This window comes from Cyprinus carpio, chromosome B3 (assembly GCF_018340385.1).
Source record: "Cyprinus carpio isolate SPL01 chromosome B3, ASM1834038v1, whole genome shotgun sequence".
NCBI lineage: Eukaryota > Metazoa > Chordata > Actinopteri > Cypriniformes > Cyprinidae > Cyprinus > Cyprinus carpio.
This window is the reverse complement of record NC_056599.1, coordinates 45,469,750-45,492,042: the sequence shown is the minus strand read 5'-3', so window position 1 is coordinate 45,492,042 and position 22,293 is coordinate 45,469,750. Positions and strand designations below refer to the sequence as shown.

General features: G+C 36.0%; 1 long non-coding RNA gene across 1 annotated transcript; it reads left to right on the top strand.

Moving 5' to 3' along the window:
• The first annotated feature begins 15,881 nt into the window (after positions 1 to 15,881).
• Positions 15,882 to 22,268, top strand: LOC109062638. Its single transcript, XR_006154399.1, has 3 exons — positions 15,882 to 15,957; positions 21,137 to 21,221; positions 22,190 to 22,268. It is a non-coding gene; the product is annotated as an uncharacterized LOC109062638 (long non-coding RNA).
• The last annotated feature ends 25 nt before the right edge of the window (positions 22,269 to 22,293 follow it).

Here is a 22,293-nt window from a genome sequence, read left to right as displayed (position 1 = left end):
TAACAGACAGATGTTGACTACAACAGCAGCCACAAACAGAGCAAGTTTTTTTTTTTTTTTTTCTATGGTCTGAGTAAAACCCCCCAATACTATAACAAACTGTTAAACTCTTTAAAGCTTTATAGTTATAGCCTTTTTTTCCAGACAAAAAATAGTCGTTTGAATAAAATCAGCATCTTCTTTGGCTTCAGACCTCCAAACTGTGCCTCGGCTGCCCGTCGGCGCGCAGCCTCTCGTTTACTTTGAATGGTGAAAAGCGGCGAACGGGAATTGTGGGCCCGTGTTCGGGACGCGGCAGAAGTTGAAACTTTTAAATTTTTCAAGCGCCAATGCAAGCGTCAATCTATGCATTTACCCTGGTGCAGACGCTAGCCAATCGTGATCATGCAACACCAGAAAGCTAATGTGATTGGCTGTTGTCACTATGACGGTCGCGTACAGTCCATGAAACGCCCTACATCAGAGTCGAAGCCGACGTCCGTGCATTTGTGGATGAATGTATCCGCAGATGACGCTCCTAGAGCTCCCCCTAGTGACTAAACATCAAAACATATTTAAGCATAGCTATATGTCATACATGCCGGTTTAACTGGCTCAGAAAACTGATTAAGGTGATTATTAGGGCAGGCCAATTAAATATAAATAAATAAAATAGTCATACGTGCATCAACTGTCAGTATACAAAAATATCAAAGATATGCATATAATTAAAGTACTGTACTGTACCGTACAGAACACCATTACATAATTAAAGACCCCATCAACTTTTACCAAACCAAAACCCTACTCTATATTAAATGCTGTGGTTTATAATACGTTGTAGCACCTCATCAGAAAGAATTCCAGTTTGTTGTGACTGTGTCCATGACTTTTACATTTCATGAAAGGTAACTATGTAATTAAGGTAACAAATAAAATCGATGGCAGGGCAGGGTTTGTGCTTATCATTCAGCTGGTAGACTTCATACCATATGATCTATTCCTACCACTGATCTATAAAAACCCTTTCACTCAGAGCATTGAAAAAGTAAAACTGCCATACACAAACACGTCCCAGGATTAATGCTGATTGGCCCCATTTACACTGCATGGTTCAAGTGACCCAATTCCGATTTTTTCCTATCATGTGGCACAGATCGGATATGACCGGTGAACGTGTAACGGAGAAAAACCGCATGGTTCAGATTTTTCTCAGATGGATTCAGGCCTCATTCATATGTGGTAATAAATCGAGGATATGAATCGGATGCACGTGCATTGCGTGTGCCATGTAAGCGGACAAATCGGATATTCCCCCAGTAAATGCAATTCGTACGTCATTAAAAGTGATAAGCTCAATTGGACACCACAAAACTGAGATCACATGACGTATTATAGGCGCGATGAAGGGCAGAAGGATACACACAGTGGAGCAATGCGAGGAGTTTTCATGTCTTTTAAGTCCTCTTTTTTCTCATACGTACTGAGACCAATGTTTGCTGCTGATTTTTGTTGACTTTTCAAGAAGGAAATATTGTGGAAAGCAAAACACTGTATAATTTTGGCCCCTCTAAAATACATTATATTTCATGCTGTTTTTACTTCTGTTTCCGGGTCCAGAGCGTCTACTTTTGTAGTTTCAGCGGTGCATAGTGTAAATCACAAAAATCGGATACGGGTCACTTGCAAAAGATGATGTAAGCGAATTACGTCAAAAAATCGGATATAGTCAGAAAATCAGTTTGGGCATCAAGACATGCAGTGTAAATCGGCAGCTGTCCAGCACTGATCACTGTTGTATCATCTGCAGATTTAATAAGGGAATCTAGGCTGTGGGTGGAAATTAAGTCATGAGTAAAAGTGATTACAGGACAGGGGCTCAGGACACCACTGTGGTGCTCCAGGATTCAGGGTCAGATTTCCTTGTCTGACAGTCTGTGACTGTAACCATCAACTGTGGTGTTTGTGTAAAATGGCATAGAGAACAATATCATAATTTAGTAATGCTGTCATCATACTGTTTTCCAAACCAGTAGTGACTTCTATCAGAATAGATTTTCCCCATGAAAGGCCCTTGGTTCGAACAAATATGTACTCTCCAGATCATGGCCTGACCTGCCAGGCTCTATTGTTAGCTCGTTGGACGCTTCAAAAAAACACTTGGTTTTTTAGTTGATCTCAACTTTCACTTCAGAAAATCAAAGTTTAGTTTTGTAAAAACAAATATTATATAATATGAAATAATGCATGAAATTAGTAAATAAATTATCTGTTGTTTTACAATACACAAAATGACCCACTAGATGACATCCCCAACTCCATTTCCTAATTTTGAAAACTTATGTACATATGGTAACTTATGAATGATTTGGACTACTTGCCTAGCACGATTTATACAGAGGGGAATGGCCAAGAAAGTAAATATGCTGGTTTCATGGGCCCATAAACTCATAGCAGCTCCCTCTGTGAGTAGAGTTTTAGTGGGGCCCATGTAGGATTGGGGTTAGTATGAGTTGTAATTGTTGCAAAGTTACTTATAGTCAGTAGAATATCTGTTGGGAGACCATCACAATACAGGGGATTGCTTGAATATTTATCAAACAGTCTACTACTACTCTTGTGTGTCAACAAGAATTCTCAAAAGGGCTCCAATAAACTCAAAAGGGACTATCAAAATAAAGTGTTACCAAAGACACTTAGGAATATAGGCTACTGCTGAAGGGAAAGCAAGTATCAATAAGTGACATTAAAGTCATATAAGCTAAAGTTTATTGTAAAGTAAATGTAATGTAAACGTCACAGATGCAGGCCTTAAGCAAAGGCACCTAAAGTCACTGATGTCAGCGATGTTATCTGTTCAGTCACTAGAGGGAGCTACAGTTGTGTCATCTGCTTTAGCTGATCATACTACAGACTTATATAGAGTTGTACAGCAGGTATAGCAATATATATTAGCAGGTCTACAGTTATTACCTAAAGATAATGACGAATTACACTAATGACCCTTGACGCTTTAAATAGTATGACGTAACACATCCTCCTTCACAGAAATCACGTGATTTGGAGGGTTTGACGAGAGCTCATGAAAACTGATCGCTGCTGTCTTCCAGTTTGGATGCGGCCAAAGCGCGACATTATTATGAGGAACCACTCTTTCCTTTTTTGGGGTTTTATTACTCGTGAACGGTGAGTCACATTTATTTATTTCATTCATTTAACACTTTTGATTTACTATAGTAAATCGGAAACACAAAATTGTCATTAGCTGTTATTCTCTATGATCTTATTCTTTACTAATTACACTGAATAAAGATAGAGGAGGCACCATAAGTGTATTTTGAGGGTTAGTTGTGCACGCGCGTGTTTTGTAGCGAACACTAGAGGTCGCTTGTATTAATATTAATATTGTAGCCTAATAATAGCCTAATAGTGATTTTCGTCAAAACTGATACCAACACAAATGCATTGGTTACTTTTTTTTTTTTTTTTTTTGTATATTAATGTAACAGAAAAACTGGTCTTTAGTTAAGTTTTGTGAGTTGTTGTTGCTGTTGGTCGTTTTGGGTGCGGCATAGAACAGACACAAATAATTTTTTCACTCAGTTATCATTATCATTTTTTTATTTATTTATTTATTTATTTATTTATTTTATTGTTTGTGGGTGATGAGTGATGTTCCATTGTGTTGTTTCGACACAAGCCTACCGGAAATAGAAAAAAAAAAAGGAATAAACCACCATCAGGGTTTTAACAAGTATAGTACTTCTAAAGTCAAGTAGGCCTACAAATATTGATGTTTTAACAAAGAATCAGTTTTACTTGTTCAGATTAATAATGCCACCCTACCCTTAAACATTTTTATTCGATTTTTTTTTCAGGCGGCCCTAATCAATTATTAAACATTTTAACGAAAAACAGAAAATAATATTTGAAACCATTCCATACAGAATAAATATACAAATCAGTCTGTCAGTTAAGTCAAATATAGCCTCTACCCTGCCCTGTTTTGCAAGTCCATGTGTGTTCAGGAAAGTATTTCAAAATGTTTGCTGAGTCCTGCTCTGTTATTTAACATCCATTAACATGTTTCCCTGCCCTGTTTTGATGAGCTAGTGGTGAAAATTTTAATTTTAGGTACCTCACCTTGTTTTTGTCCTGTAAATCCTTTTTTTTTTTTACAGAACTTCCGCTGTCTCCCCAGGAGGATGGTGGTTTTCTAATTTTATCAATAAAGCTTTTACAATCCTCTTTCCGAGAAATAATTTTAGAGGATTTAGTGTTAATGGATTTAGGTTTTTCTTTATGTTTTTGTCTTTAACATGGTTTATTACTTTAACAACTTTATGCAGTTTCCTAAGCTTTTAGACCTATTGTTCAATGCAGAACTTAGTTTCTTTTCAATTACATTAACATGAATATTTACCCTCTCATCTAGACTGGGTCATAGGATCTCTAGAGTACAGAAGACGAGGCTGAGTAGCTGTGTCTCATTTAGAAGGCTGGGTCCTCCGGAGGTCGCATTTTAAGGCTGCATACATCATCGGGGAAGTCTAATTTAAGAAAATTAACCGTTAAATTGCAAAGTAAAAAATAAATTATAGTATTTTAAATCTCACAAGGGATAACAGTCAATTTTATTATGGTTACTTTTCTTAAATAAGACATCCTTAATGATGTATACAGCCTTCAAATGCGACCCTAAATGTTCTTAAGTTTGAATTGTGTATTTGTGTGTGTGTGTGTGTGTGTGTGTGTATATAACAGATTTTCACCAATGGGGTCAATTGGGGTTTGTTACTTTTTTGATCTTTTGCCATTTTGTTGTTTTGATTTGCATTTGGTGGGAAACACCTTTGGGGTGTAACACCCTGTCAGTTTGTGGTTTTTGTGTTTTTGTACCTCTTTTGGTCTATTTCACCACTGCTGACCGGGAGCAACCCACAAACCTTGCCGTTTTTGGGATACTATGATCTGGTCTGAGTCTGGGAGTATGTCTTGATTACTGTTTTCATTATGGATATATTTAGAGTTTAATAATTAATTAGATGTTTGTTAAAGAAAAACTGAAAATAATCTCAGAATAATTATTTGTTTTTTAATTTTATTTTTTTCATTTACTTCACAAATAAGTACCGTTTTTAGAGTGATGGAATCAGATGGTAATGCCATGATACTTTGTTGGCACCTTAGTACTTACATGGCGCTACGATTATACCATGATACAAAAGCATAGTAGTACTTGATAAACTGCTTTTCATGCTTTCTGATGTTTGGAGTGATGGAATCAGAGCAATAGATGTTTCTTCAACATGAAGTGCTTTTTAGCAGAAACATCTCTTGGAGATGAAGGCCTAATGTGTCCTACTTAAAAATATTTAACATTAATCTTGCAATAATTAACAACGTTAATTAGTACAAAACAGTTAATTAATTAATTAAGTTAATTAATTTAATCTAATTTTTATAACTTTATACAATACCACTTTAATATCACTACGATTTTGATGATAGTCAATACAAGAATACAGATTGTTTCAAAGCAGCTTCATAAACGAGAAAATAATTCTGCTGTAAAGCACCTCTAAAAATACATTATTCAGCTCAAATCAAGTATTGATTCTGTTCAGTTCAATAACCATGTGAAGTTCATCAGTTATGAAATGAGTTAATTTCACCTACAAGCAGTTGAATCGAACTTCGCTCAGGAAAAGAAAATCCATCATTGGGCATTCGATGACTTTCCAAAGAAGAACAAAAAACAGAGGATTATGGCAGTAAGAAGAAAGAAACATGTCAAAAATGACTGTAACTCACTCCCTCAGGTCTGTAATAAATCATCTCGCTACTATAGACTATAGGCCTATCGTCATTTAATGCCAGGGCAATGTAAAATTATAATAATGTCTTTAAACGCGGCTTTAAATAATAATACACACACACACACACACACACACACAATAATGATAATAATAATCACTAGATTTAAATGCTGTGTAAATGCATAATTGTCTTTGACCATATAACCAAACATGGCCTAATGGTAGCTGAATAAAATGCAGGATGTTTTAACTGATGATGAAGACAATAAATACGATAGTGAGTAAATGGTCTATCTCTGTTCTTCAAGACATCTCGGGGATATTTTTATTAGAGGAGCGAGGAAAGGATCAGGTTTAACGTTTAAAAATTCTTATATGCTTGAACTCTTTTATATCTATAGATTTTAATTTAGGCAAGTCATAATGATTACTTTAAAAAACAAAAACTTATATTTAACAAATAAAAATGCTCCAAACGTTTTTCTAAATTAACTTAATCAAAAAAAAAAAAAAAAAAAAAAATATATATATATATATATAATCACTTTGTCAGTACATACAAAAACCAAAACGAAATATAATCACTTTGCCAGTACATACAAAACTGAACCATTTTAATAGCTGAAACAGTAGTAGGCTATAAGCTGTTTTGTGAGAAGGGGGGAAATGTGCTTCATGTGGAAATCGCCTGTCCAATTCAGCAAGCAGTGACTCAGTCTTACACATTTTTATTCTCTGGTTTATTAAAATGTACGAGTATCCATTATTCAGTTAACTTGCTAAAGCATGAAAATAATGAAAAAAGAGTCCTCTCATGTAGCCTGTCGATCAAGTTAAGAATCATGATGACAAATTATGCTCACAAGGATGGGGGCTTAAAATGTCATAGAAATTAATTTTGCCCAAAACGTGGAGGCTACTTCTTATTATATCCACTTAAATAACAAGATAATACAAATAAAATGAGAAGATTTAAACTATTTCATTTTAATATTTTTATTCATAGCTCAGACAAAATTATGATTTGCTCTCGTCTGGAGAGTAAGTGCCCCCACCCCCCTGCGACCACCCCCTGCCCCTAAACTCTGCCTTCTATGACTCCACACACACAAAATTGTCAGAGGGCCTCAAACCCACCTTGGCGACGCCCTGTGTACAAGTTTCTGGGCAAAAAGCGCTGCATGAGTGTGAACATTTGACACAAAAAATAAAAACATCAACAAAAACACTGACCAAGTTTTCCCCTCCATGTTTAATCACAACATCGGGAGGCACAGCTTTTAAGAGGCCATTTCTGTTTAATGATGTCACCGAATTTACCACTGTTTTGAAATGGATGTGTGAATGGTGCTTTATCAGTAAAATTGTGAATAGTGCATTTTTGGATTTTACGTGTAGTGTTTTTTGTGTTTTTTTGTTGTTATTCACTCTTAGCCTATTACCAGAGCTGGGTAGATTTATTAAATTGTAGTCTGCTACTGATTACAAATTACATGACCTAAATTGTAGTTAGTAATGTAGTCCATTACATTACACATCTCAGATAATAAACTTTTTGATTACTTTTAGGTTACTTTTGACCTAACTTGTTCAGTTGATTTAAATAGAATAATATTGTACCATATAAAAATACAAATAATTTGTAATTAACAACATAAAGTGCCTTAAACATTACATTATTGTAAAGGATTCCCATGGGATTCATGGAGGAACTGCATGGGGTTAAATCTTAAAAATATAAAATTAAAATAAATCATTTTAAAATTACAAATCAAAATAAAACATTTTATTTAAAAATGAGTTTTTATTTATTTTTATTTTTTTGTTTACCTGCATGTCATGTAAGCATTAACAAATGTCAGAGAACAGTGAACATGTAAATGTGGTACTTAATTATTAAATATTTGTTTTAAAATCCCAGGGGTACTTTTAGTGAAAATATTAGGTGAAAGAGGTTCAGATGACAAAAAAGTTTGGGAATGCCTGCATTACATGTAAATAAGAAATAACATGAATTTGTGCATTCTAATTTGTTTGAAAGACAAAAGCCTTCCAAAGATATAGTAATACATGGTTAAATAAAATACTGAGTGATAATTCAAACAAACACTAATGTGTTCATCAGTTGATAATGTTGAAACACCTGAAATGATTTTTGTAAATCCAGTGGTCAAATGCTGTGTAGCTACCTGACTAGTGACTGTTCTTTGTGTGAATAAGGAAAATTTTAAAAGATGAAAAAGAGGATTTAGGGAGAATCAGTAAATTATAAATAATGCGTTGCTATTGTGTGGAAAAATATGTAATCATTAACCCTTTAAGCCAAGCGGGACACCACCTGCATGAAAAAAAAAATCAAAATCAAATTACTAAGAAACCCCTGAATGGAATAACACAAAATAGGTATCATTTTAAAGCTTAGCAACTCAGCTTTTTAATGAATGTAATTTTTTCGATCTCTTAATGCGTGCTGAGCAGTCCCTCTAAACCAAAATGTAACACGCGCGGGACAATATCACTACCCATACTTTTCAAACCACTGATCAACAAATAATTGGTATCATTTGAAGTCAGAGCTTTACAATGCATGTAATGCACTTTGATTAACTCCAAAGTAGTGCAGAGTTATTTGCTGATAAATGACGAAAAATAAAATAAAATAAAAAAAATCATAATTAAAAAAAAAGGAGTGAGTTTTTGTACAAGTCACCCTCAGACCCATATGAAAATAATATATTGATGTCACTGTTTTACTTGTAATTTCATAAAACAGGATCAGATCACAGATTCTCCTGATTAATAAGAGATTAAAAAAAACATGCTATAATGGTAAATTATAATCTGTCATTTATAAAGATTTTCCTCATGAATTTATAACACACATAAAACTGCACAAACAGCATGTAGTTTAGCCAAACAATCTAAGGTAGCTGTCATGTGGCGATTTCGCTTGTAACTTCATGAAACATGCATATATCATTAGTTCAACAACATAGGGCCATTGTTAATGGCGTCACATGCATGTGGTGGAAGAATAAATTCTGTTATTTTATTTAGATTATTAGTATTTTATATGGTGGTGTTTTGTTGATGGTGGCTGATGACTAATTAAAACATTTTTGTTCCCTGTCATTTTGCTTTATTTGATGTTTGATTCATTGCAGGTTCCCTCTTATGTCATACTCCGGGGTTCCCTTGGGTATTTGTGCACATGTGCACTCTTCAAAAATGGCGCTTTAGAGAAAGTGCAAACATAGCCTACATACAGTAGATTAAAATGCATTTTATATTTAAATAGAATGTAATATATATAGATTGCACTGCATGTTAACTGTTATTGTGTTATTGTTATCGATTTAGATTAAAACAGTTTTATTTTTGGGGGGTTTTGTATAATTTTGTGTGTGGTTTTTTTTAATTTTAAAAAAAAATTTTTAAACTGTAAAGGGCTAAGAGAAGGACTCCCTAGGTTCCAAATGCTGTAACTTTTGATAACTTCATGATATCACTGCAAAAATTTAATTCACATACAGCATAATATTGGGGAAAATCACCAAAAAATGATTTCTCCTACATTATTTCTCTTTTCTTATGATATTGAAACGTGCCAAATAAGAATCATATGAAAAAATTTCCCTTGATCACACACAGATTTTTCTTACATTTTATGACCTATTTCTCAGCATGAGAACACATTTTTCCCCCCATAAAAATATAGAAAAAATTCTATCAAACGATACTACTCTCCTTGCTACAGTCTTGGAGTTATGAGTCAGTATTTTTGTGTATGGAAACATACACAAAATTTTTGTATGATTTGTGTTTGGAAAATCACCACAAAATTTGAAACACTACCTTACTTCTGTCCTGAGGATGTCAAAATAAGAGACATGTAAAACTTTCTCTCTCTGAGCACTCCAATTTAAAAAAAAAAAAAAATTATCCAGCTATTTCAGCAGGAGAATGTCCATATATGAAACCGAAGTTGAAATTTTGAATATATATTTCTTTAGCTGGCCATAATTTAATCTAATTACAAGTACTTAATTAAGTATGATCAATTACTACCCAGATCTGCCTGTTACTTTGTGAAAGGGGATATTGAAGAAGTTCAAAGGGTTTGGAATGGAGCTGTCATGTTTTCATATCCTTGTCCAACTTATTTGTTTAACAGGCTTTTGCTCATTTGCAAACTGTATATAAAAATGATTTTGTAAAGCACTTATTTACATAAACTTCCTCCTCAGACATGTAATGTTTATTCACCTTGTGTAAACTTTAAACATGGGTATATCTTTACCTTTTTTGACTTTTTTTATCAACAGTAAGAAAGACATGCTAAAAACAACAAAATTGCTGGAATAGTCTTTATACATTTTCTGCAGATCCAGATGAGCACAACTGCAGCCACAATCAACAGGAGATCCAGCAGCAACAGCTGTGAGATCAGCACTATCAGCGTATACAGTGTCTGGAGGGGTGAGGAGTTGTTTGTTGGGCTGATGCTAAAGAAAAGCAATCCTGTCAGTCTCAGATGATCACAGTCTGACCAAGTCTTACCAACATGAGCCTCCTCTTTAACATGATTATGGGTTAAATGTGCTTTTTGCAGAAAGTGTAAAGAGGCTTTGCCTGCTTTTGGTTTAGTTAGGAACGCTTTTTTTTTTCAACAACAAAAATAGCAGGCTCTTATTATGTAACAACAAATAACTCCACAATAACAACTTTATAAAAAACAATATCAGACTCACAATTTTTGCTGTTACTATGAACATCCAGTGGGGTTACTACCTGCAAATAGATGCCGTTTCTTTTCAAGAGAGATGTGAAGTGGTGGTAGGAGAGATTGAGACCGAGCTGGAAAAATATTGTGAATATGAGCAAGAGGGCTGCTTTATTTGTCAGAGAGTTGTATACGAATATGAGAATTTCATGCCAGCCCAGTCAGTTACATTTAGTGCAGACACGTGACAAAACTGATTTTTTCAGTCCTAATAATCAATTCAGACTTTAAAAAATAAATCAGTCATTTTGGAAGAATTGTCCCTTTAGGAAAATGATTCCTGTAATCCACACACCCATTAATATTTATCTACAATATATATCACCCATTCACATTTCTCTGTGAAAGAATAGGATGCTAATAATGAAGATGATAAGAACGGTTTGGGGGAATCTAATGCTAAACTGTCTTTGTCCACATAAGAACTGCTGGGCTTTCCTATATTTTTTTTACATTTATATCTATATTAAATTAAATTTAATTTAACATATATATATATATATTTAAAAAAATACATCTAAAGTAAATTTGGTTTGTATGTAAAATGGCATATTTTTATTGCACTTTTGAGATATTCTTGTGTTATTTTTGGCTTTTATCAACTATACTCATACTCTCCTGACTACAAACGTGCTCTTCTATTCACTGTAGAAGTGCTTTTATACTGCTGCAAATATATCTGGAAGTAACTTCCTATATAAATTCTAACTCTAATTTCCTCAAACTCTAACTATACATTCTAATTCTTTCACTGATATAATATATAATGAGAGTTGGAGATTTAGTTGTCTTTCAAGGACTGGAGTGGACAAATGCTAGGAGATTTTGTCTGATGAACATACACTAAATGTTAATGAAATGTATATGTAAGTGAGATTTCAAATATATATAATTCATCTAGAAAATATTATTATAGAGTAAAATCAATAAAGTACTGCTTACGTTATGAGATATAAAGAGGGACAGGAGAAAGTACTTTTAATACTAGAAAATTATGACTACTTCTCACCATTAACTATAACATTGATTTTTCTTGATTGACTCAGATTCCCAATAATGGTCTCTTAGCTGGTAAAGTCCCCTGAGTCTGCAGATCTGGTGTTTGCTGATGGCCAGAGATCCAGTCTGACCCAGCTTCGAGATCCTGTGCTTGAAATGCCTCTTTCATCATAATATTCTGAATTGTTCACGATCACTCTAGCGATGAGAGTGCCTTCAAACCTCCACTCGATCTCATCATCTCTCTGTATGTTAGAAACATAGAGATTATGGTGTAGTGTGGTGTAATATAGAATTCTATCTCCTTAAATTGAATTTAGTTTATTTGTTCTGTAACACCAAAGAACAAAGAGGAACTGTTTGATTGTCTCAAACAACATCTAACAGCAAAATTCCAGTGTGAATTGAGAGCATCTTTATATGAAAATAAAAACAAATGCAAAATTTAAAAAAGAAAACTCTGATTAAAATGTGTCTGTAAATATAGAAAACTTACCAACCAGATGCCATAAGCACATAGAGAATAAAAGTATTGTGTGAACCATTTCTAAACTGTTTTAAGTATATTCAACACACCATAAAAGCCTGAACTAAACTGTGGAAGTGTACAGATCTCTGAAAAAAAAAATATATTTTTTTTTTTTTTTTTTATATACTTATAAATATGTTTGATAAAACATACACTAGTGCTTAATGTACTTGCTTATAGGTTGAATCTATTCAAAAAGAGCTATAATTTCAGAAATATTTTTAAGCTTGTCATAAGTGCATCATCGCCCCCTCGTGTCCTGATGTGAGAATGTGTATCTATTCAAAAAGAGCTATAAGCTTCATCTCACAACTGTATCCACGCGACTCAATCAGAACTACCGTGATCCCGTTCTTGTCAGAACACCGTATCCTGTTCAGAATGTTTAAAAAAAAGTTACAATTGTTTCAAAGCATTGTTTCACAGACTAATACTCATTTGAACACAACAGTGCCAGAGTGTACACAGACAGCAAGCAGTTTTGGCCCAGATCTGGCCCACATCTGGCCCGCATGGGATTTCACATGTGGGCTGTATGTACCGAATCTGGGGCCAACACTATTTTGCTGTCTGCAGCTGCATTCTTCGACTTCAATTGTACGCTGGTCTAGGCGCCTCCTAGTGACTAAGCATTAAAACATATATTTTTCTGCAACGTAATAATAATAATAATAAAAAGCATCCTGGTTTAACTAACCAAATTGTATAATACAAGATTCTGTATTACCAATTAATAAATACGCTTTTGAAAATCGCAACTCTTCCCCTCTCTATTTCTATGCTTTTACTTTATTTTTTTTTAAATGATGATGGTCAAATTAAAAATTATGAGAATAATCACAGAAAAAAAAAGAGTTTAAGATATTAACGTGTGGTTATTAAACTGATCCTAGCAATTTGGAGGCGCCCATTTCCGTAAATCACGTCCAGATATCATATATATATATATGATATCTGGACGCCCTGCTGAAAAAAACAATAGAAACCATTACAGAATTTGTAATGGCTTTTAATAATTCTAATGGGAATTCCTAATGGCCTTTAAATACCGGACACTGTAATGGTCTCTGTTGGTCTCTATTGGTAATTTGCTTCCTTCTATTGGTGGCATGTATTGTCTATTGGATACCATTAAGGACCAACAGAACACCTTTGGAAACTTCTGGTGGTATCTACTGGACACAAGTAGAAACTATTATGTCTCCAATAAATTAAGTGGTTTCTTTGGAAAACTGTAATGGTCTTAGTGTATTAGATCAAGGAAAAAAAAAAAAAATTAACACATTAAATAATAGAAAACCATTTTCAGAATTTGCTTAATGGTTTTAATGGTTTCTAATGGGAATTCTGTTGGTTTTAATAGGACATTGTAATGGTCCCTATATAAGGTCTCTATTTGTAATTTGCTTTCTTTTATTTGTGGTATGTATTGTCTCATTGGACCACCATTAAGGACCAATAGAACACCTGCTGGAAACTTATGCTGGTATCCACCCAGCACCAGACGTCATGCGTGGACATCGTTTTTTTTTTTTTTTTTGCTAAATCTCGGCCCGTCATGGCCTTCTTTTAGATCAAAAATTGACGTTGAAAGTTGGTCTCTTGCTTGGGTCTGTCGGATTTGGTCCAAATTTTGGCCCCTAAACTCAGCAATGGTCTTTGTTGTTTTGTCTGTCTGGATTTGGTTCAAATATAGCCCCAAAATCTATAAGTTTAATATTAGGTTTTTGTTTGGTCCATCTGATTTTGGTCCAGATTTAGGCCAAAAATAAATGTTGAAATAACAGTGTTGAAATTCTGCGTGACTTCTACGTGCTGTAATGGGCGCGCGCGCTGAACTGGAGGTTCGGAGGACGTCACCATGGAAACAGAAAGCGGCAGCCCAACTCTTCAAGCAGCTGAACGCTGACTCTCAATGTGGTTTTCACTATTGTTTTTAGGTAAGTTTCTGTCTATATAATTACACAAATAGTACATTAAAGTGTTTCTGACACTTTATTTCATGTAATGATACGCTTCCGTTTATTATTTTACTTTAGGAAGTAATGGTTTAGGTGTCGTCAGAAAAGAGTCCAGTTAGCATCTCCACTGTAAGGCTAACTACACATAAATACCACTTGGTGTTCTGCTATTTCAGAAGTGCCAGAAAAGAAAAAAAACCATCTATGACACAGGAGATGTTCCTGATTTTAAAATTTCTGAAGGGAGATAATGAAAACACACACACACACACACACACACAATATTTACTATTACTGACATTGACACACACACACACATGGCATATATATATATATATATATATATATATATATATATATATATATATGTGTGTGTGTCTGTGTTTGTTTGGCTTGTTAGTTATTTTGATGTCCACCTGTAGGAGCATTACTAAATTAGTAAAACTAAAATGTTTAAGTCTTTTTTTTGTATATATTCTGTCAATTTTTTTTTTTTTTTTTTTTTTATTTATTTTATGTTTTATTTTGTTTATAATAAACCTGTCATTGTATAATAAATATTGTTGTCTCAGTGACAGTATGTTTATGTTCCTACACAGCAAAATCCCCAGTGTTAATTTAACACTCTGAGTGTGGACTCATATAAACACCGAAGTAGTGTTAAAAGTAACACTGAAGCAGTGTTAAAGTAAATGAGATAAATAGGTGATTAATTGAGTGATGATTGACCATTATTGAAGACACCTGATGTTAACAAGCAGAATCACTAAACGAGAAAAACACAATTTGTGTGTCATCATTATAGTGGTCAGTGTTTGCTTTAGTTGGGATCTTGACCCTTGACGTTTTAACATTATAGGCTAATCTACATTCATTTTGTGGTCAAAAACGTAATGCTTTGCCGAGTAAAAAGTCATCAGGTTGTGATGATTATGTTTTAATGTAATCATTATGTGCCTTGAATCATTGAACTCATTCAGAGTCTTTTCTCTGAGTTATGTTTCCTTGATTAAATATAATATCTTTTGATGCCACAGTGAAAAAGTCTGTATCTGCTATACATTTTGTAAGGGTCCCTTGCAAACTGTTCTGATTTCTTTTTCAAGATTTATTATTTTTAGGCACACACAGACATCAGAATCAGTGTATGAATCTCAACAGCGGTGACAAACAGCATATTCAGATAAACTCTGAACATCACAAAACTAGATACTAAAAACTCACATAAAAACGGGCAAAAATGATGAGTTTTTATTGGCTATATTTATGCTTTTTGATGGTCACCATTGTTGGTGATGCTCACGCTGATTCTTGATGTCTGTGTGTCTAAATAAAAACTTATTTATTTATTATGTAGCTGTAACTTTTAAAAACATCTGTCTGATTTAGGCCAAAATGCAAGGTCTTGTATTTTTCATTTAACTTATGTAGTAAATAAAGACAATCCAACTCAAGTGTTCAAACCCAAGACACAACCAACAACACATGACCACATTTCCTCTGTTTGTCTGTTATAACTCAGTTACCACAGCCACACAAAACCTGAAGTTAACCACTTAAGGCTCAAGATCCCAACTAAAGCTAATACTGACCACTATAATGGTGACACACAAATTGTGATTGTATTCTTTGGTGATTCTGCTTGTTAAAATCAGGTGTCTTCAATAATAGTCAATCATCACTCAATCAAACACCTAATTATCTCATTAACTTCAACACTGCTTCAGTGTTACTTTTAACACTACGTCAGTGTTTATATGAGTCCACACTCAGAGTGTTAAATTAACACTGGGGATTTTGCTGTGTAGGTTCTTCCATGCTGATGGCTGTGCTCTAGAGTCATATCTCCTGTCGAAGAACATTTTTAGACATTATGAACCATGAAAAGTAAGTAATTCCTCAAACATACACTACCATTCAAAAATGTAAGGGTCAGATTTGTAAAAATAAATATTTTATGCTCACCACTGCTGCATTTATTTGATTAAAAATACAGTAAAATAGTAATATTGTGAAATTACCATTTTATAACTATTTTCTATTTCAGTATGTTTTAAAAAGTGATCAAAGCTGAATTTTCAGCATCATTACTCCAGTCTCCAGTGTCACATAATCCTTCAAATATTAGTCCATTCTAATAAAGTGCTAGAAGCTCTTAAAAATATTAATGTAAATAGTAATTTTTTCCTTTGGTGATTTGTATTGTATACCCAGAATGCAATGCACAATGAAGTAGATTCCCATTCTCTAACTCTAAGCTACACACTCTTACTTTCCAAAGTGACTGTTGAAAATCATTTGAACTTTGTCAGTACATCATAAATAGAAAGAGGCATCAGTTTACCGTCTGTGATTTGTTGTGTTGTGCCGTGCCACATCCAGTGTAGAGAGCATTACTGATTATAATAGGCTCTGTTGTATTTTTGTTGTGCTGTCCAGTGTAGACACAGTGTTAGACCTCTTATTAAATATCATTACATATGATTTATGTATGATGCCATTCATCACTGATAGATCTTTTCTATTTCATCGATAAACCACAAGGTAACTGTAACATATTTAAACAATATTAATAAGAATAAATAAAAATGCATCTGTGACTTACTGTAATATTGCTTCTTATTTTCAGTGGGTTGAAAGTTCTCATTAAACACATAGCTTTATTCTCATCTCTGTGCATTTTCAGACGTTGTGCATATTTCTGAATCTTTTTTTTTTTTAACTTTTTAACATCATAATATTGGTTGTCTTCTCTTTTTTCAGAGTTTAGCTCCAACCCTATGGGATCAGAATCCCGCCAAATGTATTGCAGTCATAGATCGAAAAATAATAAGCATAAATAAAATATTTAAAAACACATGTAAAATAATAACGCACAAAACTGAAAAACAAATGCAATTTTTTTTTTAAAATAACAAACAACGCGGTCATTGATCGAAAAATAATAAGCCTGAATCAAAAATGTAAACACATTTAAAATTATATTGCACAAAACTGAAACATGAATCTAAAATTTTCCAAATCGCAAAACAAAATCAGGTTTCCTGCTCATATGTTATTTTTTTTTGTATGCTTATGGTCTTTTCCCCTTTGCTCTTGTTTTCCACGTTCTGCGCTTGGCGTTTCTAAATGTTGCAGTTAGAGTTTCATGTAAATCAGGGCGGGCTTCAGCGTCACCATTGGGCCACAAGTTTTAGATTGACAGCTGCTCCTCTAGCCAATCAGTCCAAGGGGGAGTTGATCGCCATCCGATGCGACTCGTGGCTGCTGTGGCAGGGGTGTGAAGCTGGATAACCCAGCGTCAGCAGGCAAATACCCGGAACGATCGCAGGGAATTAGCCAGAAAGGTGGGGTGAATGGGTGACAGAAAAACAGTCCCTTTGGTGGGAGTGATGATAGGGTCTGCAAGCGCGATGTTGGCCGAGGAGGCCAAAAGAAAGATAGCGAGCCCGCGAACACGTGTCTTGGGAGTTGGGTTTTAGGGACGCAATGACTTGATATTGGAGCAAGAGGGCCTGCACGAAGAAAGCGCACGCGATTAGGTGAGGCGCAGCTGGGCGGAAAGCCGGTGCTGTAAGCAGCGGTAAATCTCCATCACCTGCGCCACGGATGCAGGGAGCAAGCAGTGAGCTAAGCCGGTAGGCGCTGCGCCAATGAAGCGCTGCAGGTGATGGAGAAGGACCGCTGATGACAGAACCGGAAAGGCAAATACAGGATTGGAGTGTGGTATATTTGGGTTGTAGCTGGGAAAAGGGGGGAAAGACAGCGCCGGGAAACCTACATTAAATAGGGGTGTTCTAACAATTCGAGTTGTGTTTTGTAGTAAAGTGGACACCGACCCCAACCCTAAACTACCCTTACACTTCGGCATACACAGTAAAAAGCATGGGGTACCACGAGACAACGGCCGCGAGAATGGGGGGCGGCATGCGCAGTAAACCCTGGGGTAGGAATGGTCAGGCCCACCGGGCGCTCTGGAACTGACAAAGAACGCGCAGAAAGAATCGTCGGTGCAATTTAGCCGAAGGCACTACGGCCTCCTAAACATACTGCCCTACAATATAAAAGGAGTGCGGACGAATCTAACCTTAACATCGTAGATCATTTCGTCAGTACCCCTGGCATTAACGGAGCGATAGATCGGCCGCGGCGGACGACATAGAGCTTGCAGAAAAGCTCAGAACACACAAAAGTGAAGGTTTCCGGCACCCATGCACAAAAATATTTAGGGCGAAGACGGACCGCGAATCGTCTCAGGAGTTGCCGGCGGACACGGGGGGTCACCTTCGCACACTTGAGCGTCACACGGGTAAAGCACGGTACGGGGAAGGGACAGGAAAAACCGGCACGGGGTGGGGGGCCGGGGGACCGGAAATCGGAATAACACTTTGAGTCACCAAACTTTGAGACACACAAATCGAGCCTACCTTTTAAATAAACGATAAAACGGAGGCTGATATTTTAATGTGGAACTCAATTCGACTGCCACGGTGTCTGCGTGAGTCGACCGCCTGTCGGCGGTGGTGGGCGGGGGTTCCGTGAAGGACCTGCGCGGTGAAGGGACAGAACCGCTTTAATGGTCCTGGGGGGAGTCGGCAATTTGTCTACCCTTACTGTCCGCACTCCCACACCCGGGACCCAGGATTTCATCCACAACGCCAGCGCTCCTGGCATCCTCCCTCCAGACCTCCCAAACACCATAGCTTTATCATCTACACCAGTAGGATGGAGGCAGAACTTTACCATGGCTCGCCTCCAGCTAATAGGACCCAACAGACATGTGCGCATTTGAAGGGTGTGCAGCAAAAACAGGAACAGCAGCGCGATCCACACGCAGGACAGATAGGCACCGATGACTCTCCCCTGATCTATAACAGACGCCAGTTAACGCGATTGTGCATACAGATACAGTACAGAACGCGGGCGGACATCCGTAGACGGTCATTGGTGGGCAAGTAAAGAAAAACGGGCACCGGAAACGCTGGTGTATGTAAAGAAAGGAAAGACAAACAACGATGCGGTTCGGGCGGCGCGGTCATGGGAACTTGAGTCGAGACAACTTCGAAACTTGGGGGAACAGAAACATAAATCTAGAGGACAGTGAAGATGTCTAAGCGCAAATGAAAAAAAAAAAATAAAAATAGAAACCGGGTGGGGTAACATGGAGGTGTAACAGGTAAATTTAAATGTGTGTGCAAGGCAACATTGTGCATTTAGGAAGGGCGTGCATGGCAATATGAAAATGAACAAAAAACTACAGGTGGAAGGTGTATTGCACTAAGAAGGGGAATTGGCTGGGATACTGGACTGCGGTCTTTTATTGGGGTGGTGTTGTGGTGACAGAGCTCCGGCCCAAAAAGAAATACAACATAGTGGGAGGGAACGTGGCGCATGCGGCGGAGGGAACGGGAGCGGATGTGCCCCCCATAGTTGTTGTGGTGTGTATTGGGACGAGGGATGATCTGTTGGGGCGGGAGTGGGACGGGAGCGAAGGTGAAAAGCCACGCCTGTGTCACCCGCTACTTCACACAGAGCATGTGAGCGGAGTGGAGCGGTGAGAATCTCCGCTCATCGCTCACGGAACTGTTCACCCCTCCGCTCCCCGCTCAAAGCTACATCAGGCCGCTCCGCCTCATTATCGCTCAGCGCTCAACGCAGTTTGCTTCGCGCTCCACTCAAATCGCCCCCCACTCGCTCCAAAAAAGAAAAAAAAAATCTATATATGACTTTTAGCTTAGACCACAGCCTTACCTCCTAAAGAACTAATGAGCAACAACAACATTTTTCAAATAGAAATGTTTTATTTCAAATTACAAATGGCAAATTAGTCACAAAAATTCCTGTAAAATTAAACGAATAAATGGGCCTAATAATAGGTATAAATAAAAATTATATAAACAAAAATATACATAAACGTTTTAAAAGTAAATTAACTATTAGGCCAACATTCTTATAACTGAACTTTTCTTGGCGCGCAGGATTAAAATTTAAATTGGCTTATATCAATTGTACGAAAAAAAAAACTGCTGTAAAATTAAACGAATAAATGGGCATAATAATATAAATAAAAATTATATAAACAAAAATATACATAAACGTTTTAAAAGTAAATTAACTATTAGGCCAACATTCTTATAAATGAACTTTTCAGCGCACAGGATTAAATTTTAAATTGGCTTATATCAATTGTACAAAAAACTGCTGTAAAATTAAACGAATTAATGGGCCTAATTATATAAATAAATCACTGTTAGTTCGTTTTTTAATAGTACACCTGTATGATTTCTCGTTTTCTTTTTTGAAGTACTTTTTGAACTCCATTATTGAGCCAAGTTTTGAATGAAAATAGTCTGTTGATGACAGTAAAAGACAGTTGGATTCTGGGTCAGGCTTGACTGAGCATGCTTCAGACTCTCGTGGTGAGCGGAGCGAAAATAGGAGCAGGAAATAGAGCGACGCGCTCGGTCCTTTTAAAATGCCTCTGCGCTTAAGACCCGCCCGGTCGCAAGCCTCTCCCGCTTCTCCCGCTCCACTCCGCTCACATGCTCTGCTTCACACACCTGCTACCACAGCAGCCACGAGTCGCATCGGAGTGACGTCAACTCCCCTTGGACTGATTGGCTAGAGGAGCAGCTGTCAATCTAGAACTTGTGGCCCAATGGTGACGTTGAAGCCCGCCCTGATTTACATGAAACTCTAACTGCAACATTTAGAAACGCAAGCGCAGAACGTGGAAACAAGAGCAAAGGGGAAAAGACCATAAGCACACAAAAAAATAACATATATGAGCAGGAAACCTGATTTTGTTTGCGATTTGGAAAATGTTAAATTCATGTTTCAGTTTTGTGCAATATAATTTTAAATGTGTTTACATTTTTGATTCACGCTTATTATTTTACGATCAATGATTCATGCGTTGTTTGTTATTTAAAAAAAAATTGCATTTGTTTTTCAGTTTTGTGCGTTATTATTTCACATGTGTTTTTAAATATTTTATTTATGCTTATTATTTTTCGATCTATGACTGCAATACATTTGGCGGGATTCTGATCCCATACAACCCCAGTTAAGCAGATCTGGGCAGCTGATCAAGGATCACCAGAAACTCTGCAGAACATTGGTCCTCCAGCCCAGGACTGGACACCAGTGTTGTAAATCATTAATCTAGAAGTCATCCTGCCTCTTTGAAGTGTCATGTTCAGAATATATTACAGGAGATCTCTCATTGTCTCTTAAGGTCCACTTACATGCAGAGTTTTGCTCCAACCTGCATTGCACCTGAACACATTAATCAAGGTCTTCAGTTTTACCAACTATTAGTGTTGTCACGGTACCAAAATTTCAGTATTCGGTACCAGTACCAGTGAAAATCCATTGTACTCGGTACCAATTTCAGTACCAAAGCAAAACACAAAAACATGCTAATTAATTTATTATTATTATTATTATTATTATTATTATTATTATTAGCTGCACTTATACTAACAATTAACACTTATACTAACAATTAACTAACAAAACAGCGTTCATTTCAATCCGACATTCAAATGTTTATCAGTATATATACACAATTATATATATCCTGATAAACATACACAGAATGACAGTCAATCTCTGATCTTTATTGAACTGCTTTTATAGTTTTAATAATTACTTTATTTGTAATGAACACAAAGGGATTTTACAATGGATTATTTGTTTTTTATTACTTGAATGCTTTTGTTCAGATGTAAAATAAAAAGTGAATTATTATTAAGAAAAGAACTGCAGGAAAAGATGCAATGTTGCTCTGTGATTTTGCTTTGGAACCTTTAGAAAACTTTAACCTGAGTTTTCTCAAAATTGACTTTGCCAACTCTTTCAACTTCAAACTGGTGTAGCTCAGTAATTTTTTTTGTCAGATTTCAACAAATTATACATCATTTTGAAGGACTATTAATGAGAATAATAATAATAATAATAAAAAAAAACTCATTTTTGCTCATTGTGACTTATTTTGCCAGCACAAGTCACACATGCTACTTAATTTCCACTTGAGAGTGGTCAGATTTAAAGTCTGAGATTAGTCCATCAGTTCTTGAATTTCAATTTGTTTATGTGTGTGTGTGTTTGAAACAAGAGTGTCTGTCTCAGAAGCTGAAGAAAAGAGGCCACACCTCAGAGGAAATAAGCGCCTCCTAAGTGTAAGGAAATACCTGGCTGAAGAGAGCAGTGACTAAACCA